The sequence below is a fragment of the Microcebus murinus genome, chromosome 21 (assembly GCF_040939455.1).
Source record: "Microcebus murinus isolate Inina chromosome 21, M.murinus_Inina_mat1.0, whole genome shotgun sequence".
NCBI classification, from domain to species: domain Eukaryota; kingdom Metazoa; phylum Chordata; class Mammalia; order Primates; family Cheirogaleidae; genus Microcebus; species Microcebus murinus.
The window spans coordinates 1,237,693-1,255,571 of record NC_134124.1 but is presented as its reverse complement, the minus strand read 5'-3'; the positions used below and the strand labels follow the sequence as shown (position 1 = coordinate 1,255,571).

Here is a 17,879-nt window from a genome sequence, read left to right as displayed (position 1 = left end):
CAGATTCCAGGAATAATAATAGCAGCAGCAACAAAAAGAAACAAAAACTGCTGGAGATACCAAAAAGCTGTACTAAAATTATCTGAGAAGAAACTGGTGACCAGAAGCAAAGGGCAGCAGAGGTAGGAGTTAGAAGACAGATTAGCCAAAAGCTTTTTTGAATTCTGCCCTTGCCTCTCCCCTCCTTTGATTGTAGGTTCACCACAGAAATTAGCACCAACAACCTAGATGTCTTTGGCAGCAAGATAAAATTAGGGCAACAAAAAAGACCTATGGAGAAAAGCTCATGCAAACAGGTATAGTGCCTCTTGGCATTCACTCTTCCTGCCCCCATTTGTGCTCCCACACAGAGCTAGAGGTACAGAGCTCATAGTGAATTATGATCTGAGGACACTACCTCTTCCCAATATTACTTATTCTAAGAGTATAAAAAGCAAACCCTAATCAGAAGTTGCCTGATGCAGTATCAGCCAAGAGGAGAACTCAACAGCACTTCAGTGGTGCCAAGTGGCTCGCTGAACTGAGACTCAAGCCCTTCCTCTCCTTAAACTCACCTGGACTGACAAATTTCCAATAGACATTAGATTAAGTAACTAATACCCCGCTAAGGGATATAGACAAATAGATACATCTGGAGCATAAAACTACTGTAAAAGACAACACACTAAACAATTTATGCCATTTGAAGTAGAATTATTGGAATGGAGAATCCAAGAATGTACCCCAAAATGACTTTTTAGTCAATGAGAGATGTAAGCACTATGAAACCAAAACAAGAAACAATGAAAAAGAATCAAGTAGAAATACTGAGTATAGATAGCCCAGGCATGGTGGCTCAGGCCTGTAATCCTAGCACTCTGGAAGGCCTAGGTGGGTAGATTGCTCAAAGTCAGGAGTTCGAAACCAGCCTGAGCAAGAGCGAGACCCCGTCTCTACTAAAAATAGAAAGAAATTAATTGGTCAACTAAAAATATATAGAAAAAATTAGCCGGGCATGGTGGCGCATGCCTGTAATCCCAGCTACTCGAGAGGCTAAGGCAGGAAGATCACTTGAGCCCAGCAGTTTGAGGTTGCTGTGAGCTAGGCTGACACCATGGCACTCTAGCCTGGGCAACAGAGTGAGATTCTATCTCAAAAAAAAAAAAAAAAAAGAAAAAAGAAATATTGAGTATAAAAAAGAGACAACAGGCTAGGCGCAGTGGCTCACACCTATAATCCTAGCACTCTAGGATGAGGATTGCTTGAGCTCAGGAGTTCAAGACCGACCTGAGCAAGAGTGAGACTTTGTCTCCACTATAAATAGAAAGAAATTAGCCAAACAACTAAAAATAGAAAAAAATTAGCCAGGCGCAGTGGCGCATCCCTGTAGTCCCAGCTACCTGGGAGGCTGAGGCAGGAGGATCGCTTGAGCCCAGGAGTTTGAGGTTGCTGTGAGCTAGGCACTCAAGCTAGCTTGAGCTAGGCCAGGCAAGAGAGTGAGACTCTGACTCAAAAAAAAAAAGGAGAGACAATATCCAAATAATAGGAGTTTCAGAAAGAGGGAAGAAATAAAGCACTTCAAGAAATAATGAGGGTAACTTTCCCAGAATTAAAGATAAAAGAAGTCATCAATATTATAAGGGCTCAAAGAGCCAAATAACAGAGGAAACTATTCCTAGAAAATTTAAGATTACCAAAGAAAAAATTCAAAAATACTGAAAAAAAAGCATAGACCAATGCCAAAGCAAAAGAATAAGATTAATATTATATATTACAATAAGTAACACTGGATACAAGATGGAGTAACCCAAATTCACAATCCATACTTCGTGAGGCAAAGGTTTTTTCAGAATTTAAAATTGCTATAGTTTGAATGTAACCCCCAAAAAGCATGTGTTGGAAACTTAATATCCAATGCAACAGTGTTGGGACTAATGATCAGCCCTCATGAATGGGTGAACGCTGTCCCTGCATTAAGAGTATGCATCTATTAGGAAGGGTTCATTATAAAGGGGTGAGTTCCCCCACTGCCTCACTTTCTCTCTCCCTGCTGCCCCAGTAAGATATCAGCCTCTCGATCTTGGACTTCCTATCCTCCAGAACTGTGAGCCAATAAACTTCTGGTTCTTTATAAACTACCCAGTCTGTGGTATTCTGTTATAGAGAGACAAAACAGACTAAGACAAGAATTTTTCATATTTTACAAAAGTAATATGGTATATATCATATATTATGTAACATCTAGAGCAGTGTCTAAGGCACTAACCCATAACCAAACTCATTAATATTTTGAAGCAAAAATCTGTAAATACACTAAATGAGATGAATAAAAGCCATAAATACCCACATGTCAGTTCAGGTTGGGTTTTTCTGCCAAATGAGCCATAAACAGCCTCAGGTCAGCTTGCTGGGTTTTACTGCCAAATGAGTTATAAGTAGTCCTTTGGTTTTCAGATCTTTTTTTGATTTTGGAATTCCAGGTAAGGGATTGTTACCCCACCTGAAAAGTCTCAAATTAAAAGAGCTTTACACTTAGAAGTTTACAGCCAGACAAAATATTATTCCAATGTATTAGGCAAAAATATTCAAGAACACAAAGCCTCAGAATGTCATATAAAAGCCCACTAAGCACAATCTTGGAGGAATATTGAAAAGAAAAAGAAACAGAGACAAAGTTAAAGTAGTCAAATGCCTTGATATCAAAAAAGCTCTGACCTAAAATACTAGCAATACATTCACTGGGGATGGGGAGTCAGGACACACACCCAAAGAACATGAGAGTATGCTAGAGTATTTGTCATATGTGGGGGAAGAAAAAGCTACCTTAAGTGTAATAAATATGCAGAAATAAACAGGAATGGGTCTAAAGGGCAAGGCAGGAAAGGAGAGAAAGGACCAAAAAGTAAGCCCAATTAGAACAATTACAACCGAGGCCGAGGCAGGAGGATCACTTCAGGCCAAGAGTTCAAGACCAGTTTGAGCTAGAACGAGACCCCATCTCTACAAAAAATAGAAAAACTGGCTGGGCACAGTGGCATGAATCTGTAGTCCCAGCTACTTGGGAGGCTGAGGCAGGAGGATCACTTGAGCCCAGGAGTTTGAGGTTGCAATGAGCCATGATGATGCCACTGCACTCTAGCCTGGGAGACAGAGCAAGATCCTGTCTCAAAAAAAGAATTACAATAATATAAATGAGTTAAACTTGCCAATTTAAAAACAAATTAGGACAAAGATTTTATGGTGGGTTAAAATGGTAAACTCATTTTATGGTGGGTTTAAAATGGTAAAGCAATATAGTCCCTACAGAAGGCATATTTAAGAAAGGTTACATCAAATGAGTATGAACCAAAAGAAAGCTAAGGTAGCAATCATAATAAAATTTAAGGCAAAAAATATCATAAAGGACAAACAGATATTACATACTGATAAAACAAAAACATATCATCATGATGAACACATCCACAGCAAACAATAAAGCTTCAATATACATCAGGAATAAATACCACAAATACAGAGGTAAAAATTCAAGTGTAGTTGAGAATTTTAACATCGATTGATCAAGAAGAGAACAATATAAGCAGAGATATTGAAGCCCCAAAAACAAAAAACTAGAGAATACCTATTATTTTCATGAGCATATGGCATATACACAGACTGGTCATATAATAGAAAAAGCGTGCCTCAAAATACTTGAAAGGATCAATAGCAGACAGACTGTATTCTCTTACAATGGGATGAAATTAGAAATTAATGACAAAAAGATGTTTTTTTAAAATCTCATGTTTGGAAACTATATAACTAGATTATTCAAAGGTAAAAACATTTAAACATTTTTTAAAATACTTAGAACTTAATGGTAATGCAAATTCAAGGCTACCCTCTAATTGGATCAACTTGGCTGACTTGGTCATTTCCAAACCAAGCGCTGTGGCCAAAGGAATGATATAAACCAATGGGTTCTTTAAACCGAAAGACTAGGAGTAGGCTGATTTGCTTAGGCCACATGAATCCCCAAGCATAGACACAGCAGGGGCAGAAATCTGTCATCATATTTGAAGACCAAAGAGGGGATGTATGGAAGAGTATGGAGGCAACGATGCCTACAGAGCTTTAATTCCAGTTCAGCCACAATCTCTAGGGTTAATTGCCCATTGTGTAATTTGGGATGGGGTCTCAGTTTCCTTAGCTGAAAAATAAACACCCTATCTAAGAGTCCTTTTAGCTCTAGGAGTTTGCAACTACATCATGTTGTTTTGTTCAAGCTATAACAGAGTCTGACACATACTGGTATGTATGTACAGAATGAATGAGAAGTTTACCACATTCAATTTGAGAGATTCTTAGAGCTATTACCTAAAACAACTAATGGATTTCCAATAGATAAATGGGAAAAGGATGTAAAATTGACAATCACAGAGGAGAATCTGGTAGGTTTCTTTAAAAATCTTCAAAGTTCCTAATTAAAGAAATTAAAATTGGCCGGGCGCGGTGGCTCACGCCTGTAATCCCAGCACTTTGGGAGGCCGAGGCGGGCGGATCGCTCGAGGTCAGGAGTTCGAAACCACCCTGAGCAAGAGTGAGACCCCGTCTCTACTATAAATAGAAAGAAATTAATTGGCCATCTGATATATATAGAAAAAATTAGCCGGGCATGGTGGCGCATGCCTGTAGTCCCAGCTACTGGGGAGGCTGAGGCAGGAGGATTGCTTGAGCCCAGGAGTTTGAGGTTGCTGTGAACAAGGCTGACGCCACGGCACTCACTCTAGCCTGGGCAATTAAGCGAGACTCTGTCTCAAAAAAAAAAAAAAAAAATTAAAATTAAAACCAAAAATTGCAACTACCATTTCATATCTATTCAATGAATTTTAAAATGTGGTAATCAATATTGGGAAACAAGTAGAGAAACTACCAATTGCATACACACTACCACACACTGTCAGAAAATTATTGAACATTTTTACATTTAATGCATTAGTAACACTCCTGGAAATACAGAAATAATTCTGAGTAATCCAAAAGCAAAATACCTATATGGACAAAAATGTTTTACTGTAATATTTCTTATTAAAATAGGAGGGATAACCCAGATGCAAAATAACTATATAAAAAACAGGTAATAATTATGGTTTAATGATAGATTATATAGTCATTGTCATAGTATTAGGAAAATATATGTAATAAATTGTATTATTTAAGGGAACTATGGAGTCCAATAACCATAAGACATTCACATTAAAACTGTTATAAGCATTTAATTTTTAAAGTTATTAAAACCTCAAAGCTTGTTTTTAAAAATCTGACACATTTGGTACCCTGTGTTTTGAAAACGTCTAGACGTCACCAAGAATGGGCCAATAACCACAACATTTTAGATATAATTCACAGAAATACTAACTTCCAAGAGTATTTATTTTATTTTTATACTAAAAGAGAATATAATATAGCTACTCTTATTGAGTGTGCAACTTATGACAGCTTTGGACTTTTTAAATAATAAAACATGGAAAGTTTTCGACATCCACTATGCCAAAGAAAGTACTGGTCTTATTTCTACTAAATGCTTTGTATTTTTATCTGCTTCATTAGCTCAGCTCCACATGCGACCAGTGCCTGCCTTGATTTCTGGAATGCTGCCCCAATTCTTTTCTCCGAGGCTTTGTTGCCAGGGTTGCAGCTGCACAACCAATTCTTATTAAAATGTGAGTCTTTGAAATGCAGGTCTATGGGAACGGATATAAAGGATTTCATTATCTTCTCAAAATTCACAATGAGGATTGAACGCCCACTCTTCCCAAGCCATACCATTACTTGAACCCTCCTCTACCAACTAACATACCAAATACAATAAATGCAGCAGTTCAATCTTAAATATCCAAATAAAAACAGTGATATAGTCTTGGTCAATCTCCATCCTGGACCTCCACTCTATTTAGTTCACTCTCTTTGGTTCCACCCTGTACCCTTGGTCTGGTCCGTGTCTGTAAAAGCCCCATCTCCCTCTGCCCCATCTTATATGTGAAAACTTGTCTCGATAAACCCTTTAAATTTAAAAAAAAAACCAGTCCGGTCCGTGTCTGTAAAAGCCCCATCTCCCTCTGCCCCATCTTATATGTGAAAACTTGTCTCGATAAACCCTTTAAATTTAAAAAAAAACCAGTTATGAAGGAGAAAATTGCACAGTAATGAACCTTAAAGTCTGGTAAAAGTTATTTAAAAATGGCTTCTAATACTCATGATGTAGCCATAGGTTATAGCTGGATATTCATACAACCATGTGATTTTAGAAATAATACTTCTCAAGAATAAATATCTGCCAGAAAGAATGGACACTGCGATAACAGTTCCAGAATAATAATTTCAGAAACTTCAAGTCAGGAAAATAAAAACCACAAGTAATTTACTCAAAATGCAAAATACTCTATAAGCTATTAATTTTGTTGTAGAACACTCACACTCTTAAAATTTTCTTGGAACTGGAGAAAAAAAATTTAAGGATAATTTATACTCCTTTTCCTTTTTTTTTTTTTAACTAGGATCTTAGTATTTTCAATTAAAGCTAAACAACTCAAATTCTCTCATGCAAAGTAAAAATGACAGTTTTTTATTAAAACATAATATTTTGAATGTTGGTATATCATTGGAATTCTTATAGCATGTAAAACCTTAGAATTAGAGAAAAGAATTAAGGTTAGCAAAACATCTTGGGGTTAAGTATATATAGCTGAGTCTGTTCCCTGGGAAATTCATTTATAGCTAACTAAATAAAAGAAAAAAATGGGGGTGGAGGGAGAGTGAAGAGTATTATCCCTGGACAACCCGATTATACAACATATACTTTATATTACAGAAACAAAGCACACTGAGGTAACTGTTCTAAAAAGTGACTATTAGTTGCATTTTTTAGGTAATCAAACTAAAACCTTTAAGTGTACTTCATAACTTCATAAAGCTTTTCAAAGTATATGAGAAATAAATGATATTTTTAAGAGACGGGGTCTTCGTCTGGCACCCAGGCTGGAGTGCAATGGCGCAATCATAGCTCACTGAGAAATACATTGTCAAAATGCTTATTAAAAATATAGATCGGTTCACCTGATGTGGAGGTCATAAAAAAAAAAAAAAATATATAGATCGGGTCCAGTCCTACAAAGCCCTGAGAACCAAGAAAAAAAGTAAATAAATAAGAAAAATAAAATATATAAAAAATAATTTTAAAAAATATACAGATTGGGATAACCTCATACCCCTTAGGATGGCTATTACCAAAAAAACAAAAAATAAGTGTTGGTGAGGATGTGAAGAAATTGGAAACCCTGTGCACTATTGGTGAGACTGTAAAATGGTGCAGCTGCTATGGAAAACATGATTAAAGGTCCTCGAAAAATTAAAAATAGAAATACCGTATGATCCAGCAATCCCATTTCTGGAATATATTCAAAGAATTGACAGCAGGGTCTTAAAGAGATATCTGCACACCCATGACAATACCAGCACTATTCACAATAGCCAACAGGTAGAAGAAACCCAAATGTCCATCAAGGGTTAAAGAGATAAACTAAATATGGTACATACACAATGGAGCATAATTCAGCCCTAAAAAGGAATGCAATCCTGTCATATGCTATAACATGAATGAGCCTTGTGGACATTATGTTAAGTGAAATTAGCCAGTCACAAATACTGTATATGATTCCACTTATATGAGGTCCCTAAAGTAGTCAAGTTCATAGAAAGATAAAGTAGGTGGGTACCAGGGGATAGTGGTGGGGGAAAAGGAAAGTTATTGTTTAATGGGTATAGAGTTTTAGTTCTGCAAGATGAAAAAGTTTTGGAGATCTGTTTCACAGAAATGTAAATATGCTTAACACTACTAAACCATATACTTAGAAATGATTACCATGATAAATTTCATGTTATGTGGGGTTTTGGGGGTTTTTTTGTTTTGTTTTGAGACAGAGTCTCACTCTGTTGCCCAAGCTAGAGTGCCGTGGCGTCAGCCTAGCTCACGGCAACCTCACACTCCTGGGCTCGACCAATCCTTCTGCCTCAGCCTCCTGAGTAACTGGGACTATAGGCATGTGCCACCATGCCTGGCTAATTTTTTCTATATATTTTTAGTTTGCCAATTAATTTGTTTCTATTTATAGAAGAGACAGGGTCTCACTCTTGCTCAGGCTGGTTGTGAACTCCTGACCTTAAGCGATCCACCTGCCTCGGCCTCCCAGGGGCTAGGATTACAGGAGTGAGCCACCGCGCCCGGCTGTTATGTGGGGTTTTTAAAAATTTATTCTTCAACTACACCAATGTTATGCGGTTTTTACCACTAGTATGGAAAATTTTTCCAATGGAGATTGGGATGATCTCACCTTGGAGATTCTGATAAGTTGATAAAGATGAACATTTGGTGGAATTTTTTTTTTGCTTTGACCAAGTATCACTTTTTTTCCCCAGATAGGTCTTATATCACCATGGCACAAATCTTAAATCTTGAGATTCAAGGTATTAATTATGAAATACATTAAGATATCAAGATTCAAGGTATTAATTATGAAAACTAAATCTCCTTCCCACCTTACCCCTAGCCACCCAGTTCTCCTCTAACACACCCACTAATATTAGTTTCTTTGTAGCCTTTCACAGATATTCAGTATATGTATATCCATTTTGTTTTGTTTTGTTTTGTTTTGTTTTGTTTTGTTTTTTGAGACAGAGTCTCGCTTTGTTGCCCAGGCTAGAGTGAGTGCCGTGGCGTCCTAGCTCACAGCAACCTCAAACTCCTGGGCTCGAGTGATCCTTCTGCCTCAGCCTCCCAGGTAGCTGGGACTACAGGCATGCGCCACCATGCCTGGCTAATTTTTTATATATATATCAGTTGGCCAATTAATTTCTTTCTATTTATAGTAGAGACGGGGTCTCGCTCTTGCTCAGGCTGGTTTTGAACTCCTGACCTTGAGCAATCCGCCCGCCTCGGCCTCCCAAGAGCTAGGATTACAGGCGTGAGCCACAGCGCCCGGCCTGTATATCCATTTTTTAAAAATATTTTTACATAGTATCATACATCATTGGCACCCTACTTTTTCACTTCATACAACATCTTGAAAATCAGGCAATAGCAATAACTTTTTAAAAACTACATCCCTCAATTTTTAAAGGCTGCATTTTTATATCAACATAACTAGTCTCTGATAGATGGAAAGGTGAGTTGTTTCTAATATTTTACTCTTATAAAAAAATGCTGCAGGCCGGGCGCGGTGGCTCACACCTGTAATCCTAGCACTTTGGGAGGCCGAGGCGGGCGGATCGCTCAAGGTCAGGAGTTCGAAACCAGCCTGAGCGAGACCCCGTCTCTACCAAAAATAGAAAGAAATTAATTGACCAACTAAAAATATATATACAAAAAATTAGCCGGGCATGGTGGCGCATGCCTGTAGTCCCAGCTGCTCGGGAGGCTGAGGCAGTAGGATCGCTGAGCCCAGGAGATTGAGGTTGCTGTGAGCCAGGCTGACGCCACGGCACTCACTCTAGCCTGGGCAACAAAGTAAGACTCTGTCTCAAAAAAAAAATTAAAAAAAATAAAAAAAAAAAATGCTGCAAAGAATAACCTGTATTTTCACACATGTGGGAATATGATGAAGTAAACCCAAACCTAAAGGATTTACCTGCAGGAAAAATACCAAGAAGTGAAAATGATTAATCAAAGGACATACTTAAACTTTAGTAGGCATTTTTAAATTTTGGCAGATATTTCCCAAATCTACTAAGAGAATATACCAACCTATATACTTCCTCTAACAATGCATCAGAATACCTATATTTCCTATCTTTCCAAAAATGTTTTCTTAAAAGCCTTCCCTAATTTCAAATATATAAAGGGGAAAAAAATCTGTTTTCCTTCTCTTAAAGATCTGATATTTTTCTTGATGACTACGTAGCTATATATACTGCCAAAAAAAAGAATCCTTTTCTCCTTTTCACACTAAAAGTGCCTTCAGTATATTCTAAATTTCCATATGAATTTGGGACTACTTTTATTCTGTACTACTAATCTATCTAATCATACACCAGAATCATGATGTTTTAACTAGTGTAACTTTAGAATATACCTTTAACATCTGGGAGAATTAGGTTCCTTTTTACGGGTTTATTTTTTTTTTTTTGAGACAGAGTTTCAACTTTGTTGCCCAGGCTAGACTGAGTGCAGTGGCCTCAGCCTAGCTCACAGCAACCTCAAACTCCTGGGCTCAAGCAATCCAATCCTGCTGCCTCAGCCTCCTGAGTAGCTGGGACTACAGGCATGTGCCACTGTGCCCAGCTAATTTTTTCTATATATATTAGTTGGCCAATTAATTTCTATAGTAGAGACAGGGTCTCGCTCTTGCTCAGGCTGGTTTTGAACTCCTGACCTTGAGCAATCTGCCCACCTCGGCCTCCTAGAGTGCTAGGATTACAGGCGTGAGCCACCGTGCCTGGGCAGGTTTCTTCTTTTTCAGAATTTTTCTGGACCAGGCAGGGTGCCTCACGCCTGGAATCCTAGCACTCTGGGAGGCTGAGGTGGGAGGATTGCTAAAGGTCAGGAGTTCGAAGCCAGCCTGAGCAAGAGCGAGACCCCGTCTCTACTAAAAATAGAAAGAAATTAAGTAAGTAGCCAACTAAAAATATGTAGAAAAAAATTAGCTGGCCACGGTGGCGCATGCCTGTAGACTCATCTACTCAGGAGGCTGAGGTAGTAGGATTGCTGGAGCCCAGGAGTTTGAGGTTGCTGTGAGCTAGGCTGACACCACAGCACTCTAGCCTGGGCAATAGAGTGAGACTCTGTCTCAAAAAAAAATCCAAAAAGAATATATTCACAGTAAGATTGTTCACATAATGTCAGTCTCATCAAGTTAACAATAAACTCCATTTCCAACGGCATGGACTATATATTTGTTTACCACCTTAGCCCTTGTATTTGGTACTGAAAAAAATTAGTGAGTAAACTGCATTATCTGCTACCCTGCATAACTGTATCAGAGGCTTACTTGCCTAATTCACAATTCAAGATTTAGTAAGTACCTTGAGTTCTCATTATAAAGGTATGGAATGAGTGATGATAAGAATCTATCAGTTAGGACACTTTCACATACACGTAAGAGAAAATCCAAAGCAAACTGGATTAAACAAGGTATCTATTAACATATTACTGAAAGTCTAAAGGTATAGCACCTTCACGGAAGGCTTGATCTAGCAGCTCAACTGAAGTGACCAAGGCATGGTTTTTCTCCACTCTGTTCCTTCAGTGTTGACTTATTCAACTAGCTTTCCTTTGATGGTCAGAAGATAACTGCCAGGAGTTCAATGACTATGTTTTCAGGTTGAAATTCATTTTAAAAAGTGCCTTCATCCCAGCCTTCCTAGCAAATGTCCTAAGATTCATTCTGATCGATCTGGCTTGGTTCACATGCCTGCCATGATTGGCTTAGATAAGACACATGATCCATTCCTACAAACTCATCAAAATTTATATGAAACAAAGCACATTAAAGTGGACCTTAGTGATTTAAATTTCCTATATTACTGAACAATATTACTGCATTTAAACTGATGTTGGTAAAGCACATTACATAACTTTCCTTATCTTCTTTTTTTTTTTTTTTTTTTTTTTTGAGACAGTCTCACTCTGTTTCCAGACTAGAGTGCCGTGGCATCAGCCTATCTCACAACAACCTCCAACTCCTGGGCTCCAGCAATCCTGCCTCAGCCTTCCGAGTAGCTGGGACTACAGGCATGCACCACCATGCCCAGCTAATTTTTTTCTATATATTTTTAGTTGGCCAATTAATTTCTTTCTATTTTTTTTTTAGTAGAGATGGGGTCTCACTCTTGCTCAGGCTGGTCTCGAACTCTTGAGCTCAAACAATCCACCCACCTCGGCCTCCCAGAGTGCTAGGATTACAGGTGTGAGCCAACACGCCTGGCCCCTATCTTCTTAAAAAAGTTATTCTCCCAGATTTTCATCACAACCCATCAAGAAAAAAAAATTAAAATTTTCCCTTAACGTAAATCACTTTTTGAAAGATTCAAAATGTACTACTAGATTATCTGATAAAATCAAAAACACAAGTTTATGATTTTTCTTGCTAACAAAACTGAAAGCAACACCATAATCTTCAAGAAGAAAAAGAGGCCCTTATCCCATACTTTTGTAAGATTATAACTACTTAAAAGATAGAAGAGTACAAGAATATCTTGACTTTGGCAAAAAAAAAAAAAAAAAAGGTGGTTTGTTTCATACAGTATTAAAATATAAGCAACTAGATAATCCATCCTATGCCTCAAGACCTCTCTAACTATACTCACCACCAAACCTCCTCTCTTGCCCTGCCCAAAACGCAGGGTCCTAGGAACACAGTGTCCTGGGAACACAGTGGGTGGATGCACACTTTAGGGAATCTTACTGTGAATGTGCATTCCAAAGCCAAATATTAATCATTCCTGAACTACGTTTCTTACTGTTCACGTCCCTCATTCTTACAATTAGCACAGAAAACACAAAGTTTATTCTCAAATTTTATAATAGAGAAGAAAGCAAAATTCCATTTATTAGACTGAAAGCCAATACTCAAACATGTAGGAGAAACTGGTTCTGATGGTAAAGTTGCACAAAAACAAAAGGAAAAATCCAAGCAATATGTTTTAGAATAGAACTAACCACCTGCACATATATTACACACTGGTCATCTTAAATAAAGAGCCTAATAATCATAGAGGGAAGTAGTGTGGTTAAAGAAAAGGATGTGAATTAGAAGGAACTCTCCATTCAATTCTGTGGACTGGATTTTCAAATACTTCACCGTTCAAATAATTCAGTTCAATAAATATGTACATAGGAATTCACTAAGAACAGAGCATTAGTGTCAACACAGTAGGGATATAAACACAGCCTTTGACTTCAAACACTGCTGAACAGCATAAAACATAATCAAGTAGAAATGCCCGAGACACTAAAAGACAGGGCTTTGGGTAATCAGAAAATGAAGAAATCAAATCAATGTGGATGATTTCTATGGCAAATAACAGAAAATCTCAAGGCAAAACTACTTAAATAAAGAAATTCGGGCAGGGTGGCCATAGGCATAGGAAATGGGGCTTCAGTTCACTTTTCCGCAATTCCGTTTATGCTGTCCTCTTGCATGTAAGGCATCACCTTCGACCTACTAGAAGAACGGCTATAGCAGTCCCAGACGTCACATCCCAATAAAACAAGCCCTGGAGAGAAGAGGGACCATCTTTTTTCTTCCTTTTCTCAAACGCAAGAAAACCTTCCCCAGAAGCCTCTTGCAGATTTCTCTTTTATCTCCCATCAGCCAAAACTGTCTCTCATGTCCACTACTAAAACAATCACTTCCAAAGGGAATGAGATCCACTACTACTAAGATTAGAATGGATACCAGTAACCATCTTGAACATCACTTCAGTGTTGGCTGAATATTTCAAGAGTATTTGTTTTTGTGGCAGAGCCTGTTCTGATTAATAAAGAATCGCAAAAAAGTAAAAAAAAAAAAAAAGAGAGAGAGAGAGTATTTCTGGTCTTGGAATGCAGAATAAATAAAAAAGAAAAATACATAAGCAAAGGAAGAGATGTGCCCAACTGGAAAAAGAAAGCCAAATTCTGAAATCATACATTAAATACACTGTTAGGGATAAAGAATTCTCTTGAACTGCTGTCTTTCTCTGTGATATAAAAATTAACTTACTATTCATCAGTAAATGCTAAGAATGCAGAAGTAGCCCTATTTTTATGGAAAGGATTTAGGTTATTTAATTACCAGTGAGGACAACCAGACTTACCACTCCTCATCAATGGAGCCACCCATTCAGCTATGTCTGGGTTGAGAACATTCCATATTATGCACACAGATGACTCTGCCAATAGTTGTTCCTTGAAGGTTTCTTCTCATGTGGGGTCAAGGTTTCACTCACAAATCCACACACTCCAAACTGGCCCTGTCTGCAAATGAAAGCATGCAATTAGAAGGCAAAAAGCTGCAGGGAGCAATTCCCCCTCCCCCACCTATAATTGACTGATCCATATGAAAACTGAATTCAACATTAGACTAAGCACCATGTTTAAACTAAGCAACCTACATTTCAACACTTGTAATGTGATTATATGTGGTTACCACCCTTTTCCCATCATATAAATTTATTGTTGCTTCCACAGTATACCAGGTACAACCCTACCAAACATTGCCAGTAAGCAGAATTCAGCAGACAGATATCTTTGTTGGACCCACCCAAGGTTGGTCTAGACAGTGTGTTAAAGGATAGCTACCTACATTTAAAATCAATATACTTCACATGAAAAATCAAGACTTCTGAGCTCTCTTGAGAAATCAGAAAATCTGGCAATAGTGGACCCACGTTTCCACATGGTAATAATCTGTTGGAGCTGATCAGCAGTTAACCCTTTAGGTGGGTCATGGTCTTTGCCGTTCTCCAAAGACAACGCCACTTTTATGTTACAACCTGGCTCACAATTACCTGCCTGGACCCCATAGGCATCTGAGCTTCCAAACTCCGCTACATATTTCTAATAGCTCCCAGGGAACATTTTATTATTGCCAAAGCCATGCATGTTTTTCTGCCTTGAGGATATAATACAGCATAAGGGAATAACAACATGGGCTTAGTCAGAGCACCCAAGACTTGAGTTCCAATTCTGCAAATGACTAGCTATGTTACCTCTGGCCTGTTTTTTAACCTAAAATACATTTCTTCATTTACAAACACCCAAATAAACCTATAAGCATTTAACACAGTAGGCAAACAGACCTAAATTCTAACCTGTCCAAGCTGAACTGATAATCCTAAATCCACAGCTTCCTCATTCTTCCTCTTCTCAGTAAATCATACCATGATCCACATAGTTCTGCTCAAGCCACAAACATGAAAGTCTTTATCATATACTCTTCTTGTCCCCCAAAATCATCACCAAGGCAATTGATTCTCCCAAATACACAATTTCAACAGATTCTTAGAATTCCAGCCATGAAAACAAATAATTCCTTCCTCAGAATCAAATACTTTGCTGAAATTGCCTATAAATTCAACTATTTAAATAATAGCTTGAAATGTCAAGGTTCCATATTGTGAAGAATATTAATATTTCATTAAAAGAAAAATGAAGACAAACACTGGGGATGCTGCACATCACTCCTTGGAAGGTATTGGTATTACAATTTAATCTGTAAGCTTACACATTTCTTCAACTCTAAGCTGACAAGGAACTAAGAGGCCATGCCAAATCTTATAATGAAATTGGGAAAACCAAGACTACTGTTAATAGAATAAGTGAATTTAAGAATGTTAGAGGATACATGATCAATACTCAAAAACCAACTCTATTTCTATAAAACAATGTTCAAAAAAGAATCAGAAACTGACACTGTAAAAGAGTCATTTATATCAAAAATATGAATTATGAATAAATTATCAAATAATGTGCAAACACAAATAGAGATATGCTATGTTCATAGATCAGTACAGTCAATGGTGTTACCATGTCAATTCTCCCCAGAATGTAGGTCTATTTCTGTACTCTCGATTTTGTTTGAGCAATAGAGTCAACGCAACGTAATTCTAGTTAAAATTTCAGCAGACTTTTTTGTAGAAATTGACATGTTGATTCTAAAATCACACAGAGAATTGACATGGTAACATGTCTGGCTTATACAAAGTTTTCTTAGATACAACACAAAAGCACAATCCATAAAATACAAAAGCAATAAATTAGACGTCATTAAAATTACTAATTTCTGTTATTTGTAAGAAAATGTTAACAAAATGAAAGCCACAGAAATAAAAGGCATCCAAGAAGTGAAACTGTCTCTGTTGATGACATTATCTTATACCTAGAAAACCCTATTGATTCCACCAAAAAACTGTTAGAACTGACAAAGTAAAGTTGCAGGGTACAAAATCAACATAAAAATCAGTAGTTTTTTACACTAACAGCCATCCGAAAAAAAAATTAAGAAATCAGTCCCATTCACAATAGCATCCACAAAAAATATATTTAGGAGTAAATTTAACCAAGGAGGTGAAAGATCTGTATGCTGAAAACTATAAAATACTGATGAAAGAAAGTATAGACAACAAAAACATATGTAACGGTATCCCATGTTCATGGATTGGAAGAATTAATATTGTTAAAATGTCCATATTACCCAGAGTGATCTACAGAGTCAATGCAATCTCTATCAAAATTCCAATGTCATTTTTCATAGAAATAGAAAAAATCCTAAAATTCATATGGAACCACAAAAGACCTCAAACAGACAAAGCAATCTGGAGCAAAACAAAGTTGGAGGCATCAAACTTTCTGACTTCAAAATCTATTACAAAGCTACAGTAATCAAAACAGTATGATACTGGCATAAGAACAGACACAGTGACCAAGAGAACAGGATAGAGAATCTAGAAATAAACAAATTTACGGTCAACTGACTTTCAAAACAATTGCCAAGAACACAAAATTGAGCAAGGACAATCTCTTCAATACAGTAGTCTCCCCTTATCCAAGGGCAATACATTCCAAGATCTCCAGTGGATAGTATTGAATCCCATACATACTATGCTTTTTCAGTCTGATAACCTAGAAGCCACACAAAGAATATATACTGTAGAATCCATTTATATAAAATTCTAGAAAATGGAAATTAATCTCTAGTGACAGAAGCAGATCAGATAATTGCCTGGGAATGTGAGTGGACGGACAAAAGGAGGACCTACAAAGGGCTGAAAAGAAACTTTTGGGGGTTACAGATATTTCGATATCTTGAATGTGGTGATGATTACACAGGTATGTGCACATGTCAAAATTTATCAAAGTCAGCTTTAAGTTTGAAAACTATAGCCACAATCTTCCTCTTCAGAAAATAACTCTTCCAAAAGTATTCCAATGCTGAGGATCAGAAACATAATTACTGTTCACAAAGAAAAGATACTGCAAAAACAACACTCTAATCTAGTATAATTTAGCATGGACAAAAATGAAACTTAGTGGATTTCAACATTATTCATTCAATTGTAGTCCACCCTTACATTCAGTACCTCAGTCCTTCCTTACATTCAGTAGAAATTAGATTAAAAACATTAAGTCATTGCATTGTGACCAAAAAGGCATTTTAATATAATCATTCAATAAGCGTCATCTGGATACTAAAAGGTACTTCAAATTCTGCTTAGAATTCATAAAGTCATGAAACCAGATCCAATCCAACTGCTAAATTCTGGTATGCCTTGGTGCTTTTTGTATCACATTAAATGCCACCTCTATCCCCATCTGCCTGTTATTTTTATGGAAGACACAGAGCAAAATGCCTTACTTCCTTAGCTGAATTTAACCATTAAATTTTATTAATTTAATGAATAAATAACCCATCTTTATGCAGAGATTTTATTCTTCACATTAACCAGGCCCAGTTCCATCATATTGCTATGAAAAAAAACACTGCTGCTTTAAATAAATAAGTTAACCATGCTACCTTCAAACACTTTTAGGACATCACAGAAAAATTATGCTATCATTCTGCATCATTCCAAATGACAGAACTAGAATGAATGAATGGAGGCTATATGTTTCACATTTGGTACATCTTTCTGAGTCACTGCTGACTAAAAGTAGAATGTCCTGCCTTGGGATACCTTTCATCAGACATTGGGATATTAGGATAGTGAATCAAAAGTTCCACTGAATCGACAGTTGATTCAGACCAACTTTATGATTCCTTCCAATCCTCAGACCCTATTATCAATTAAAAATAAAGTCTATTTTTTGTTGTTGTTGTTGAGACAGTCTCATATCTCACTGTGTTGCCTGGGCTAGAGTGCCGTGGCATCAGCCTAGCTCACAGCAACCT

General features: G+C 37.2%; 1 protein-coding gene across 1 annotated transcript in view; it reads right to left on the bottom strand.

Annotated features, from left to right (window-relative positions):
• CDC42SE2 (CDC42 small effector 2) overlaps positions 1-17,879 on the bottom strand; it is a 98,737-nt gene that overhangs the window by 50,177 nt on the left and 30,681 nt on the right. The window contains exon 2 of the mRNA XM_012762105.3: positions 13,807-13,966. The gene's annotated coding sequence lies outside the window, so the exon portion shown is untranslated. The remainder of the gene's footprint in view (positions 1-13,806; positions 13,967-17,879) is intronic.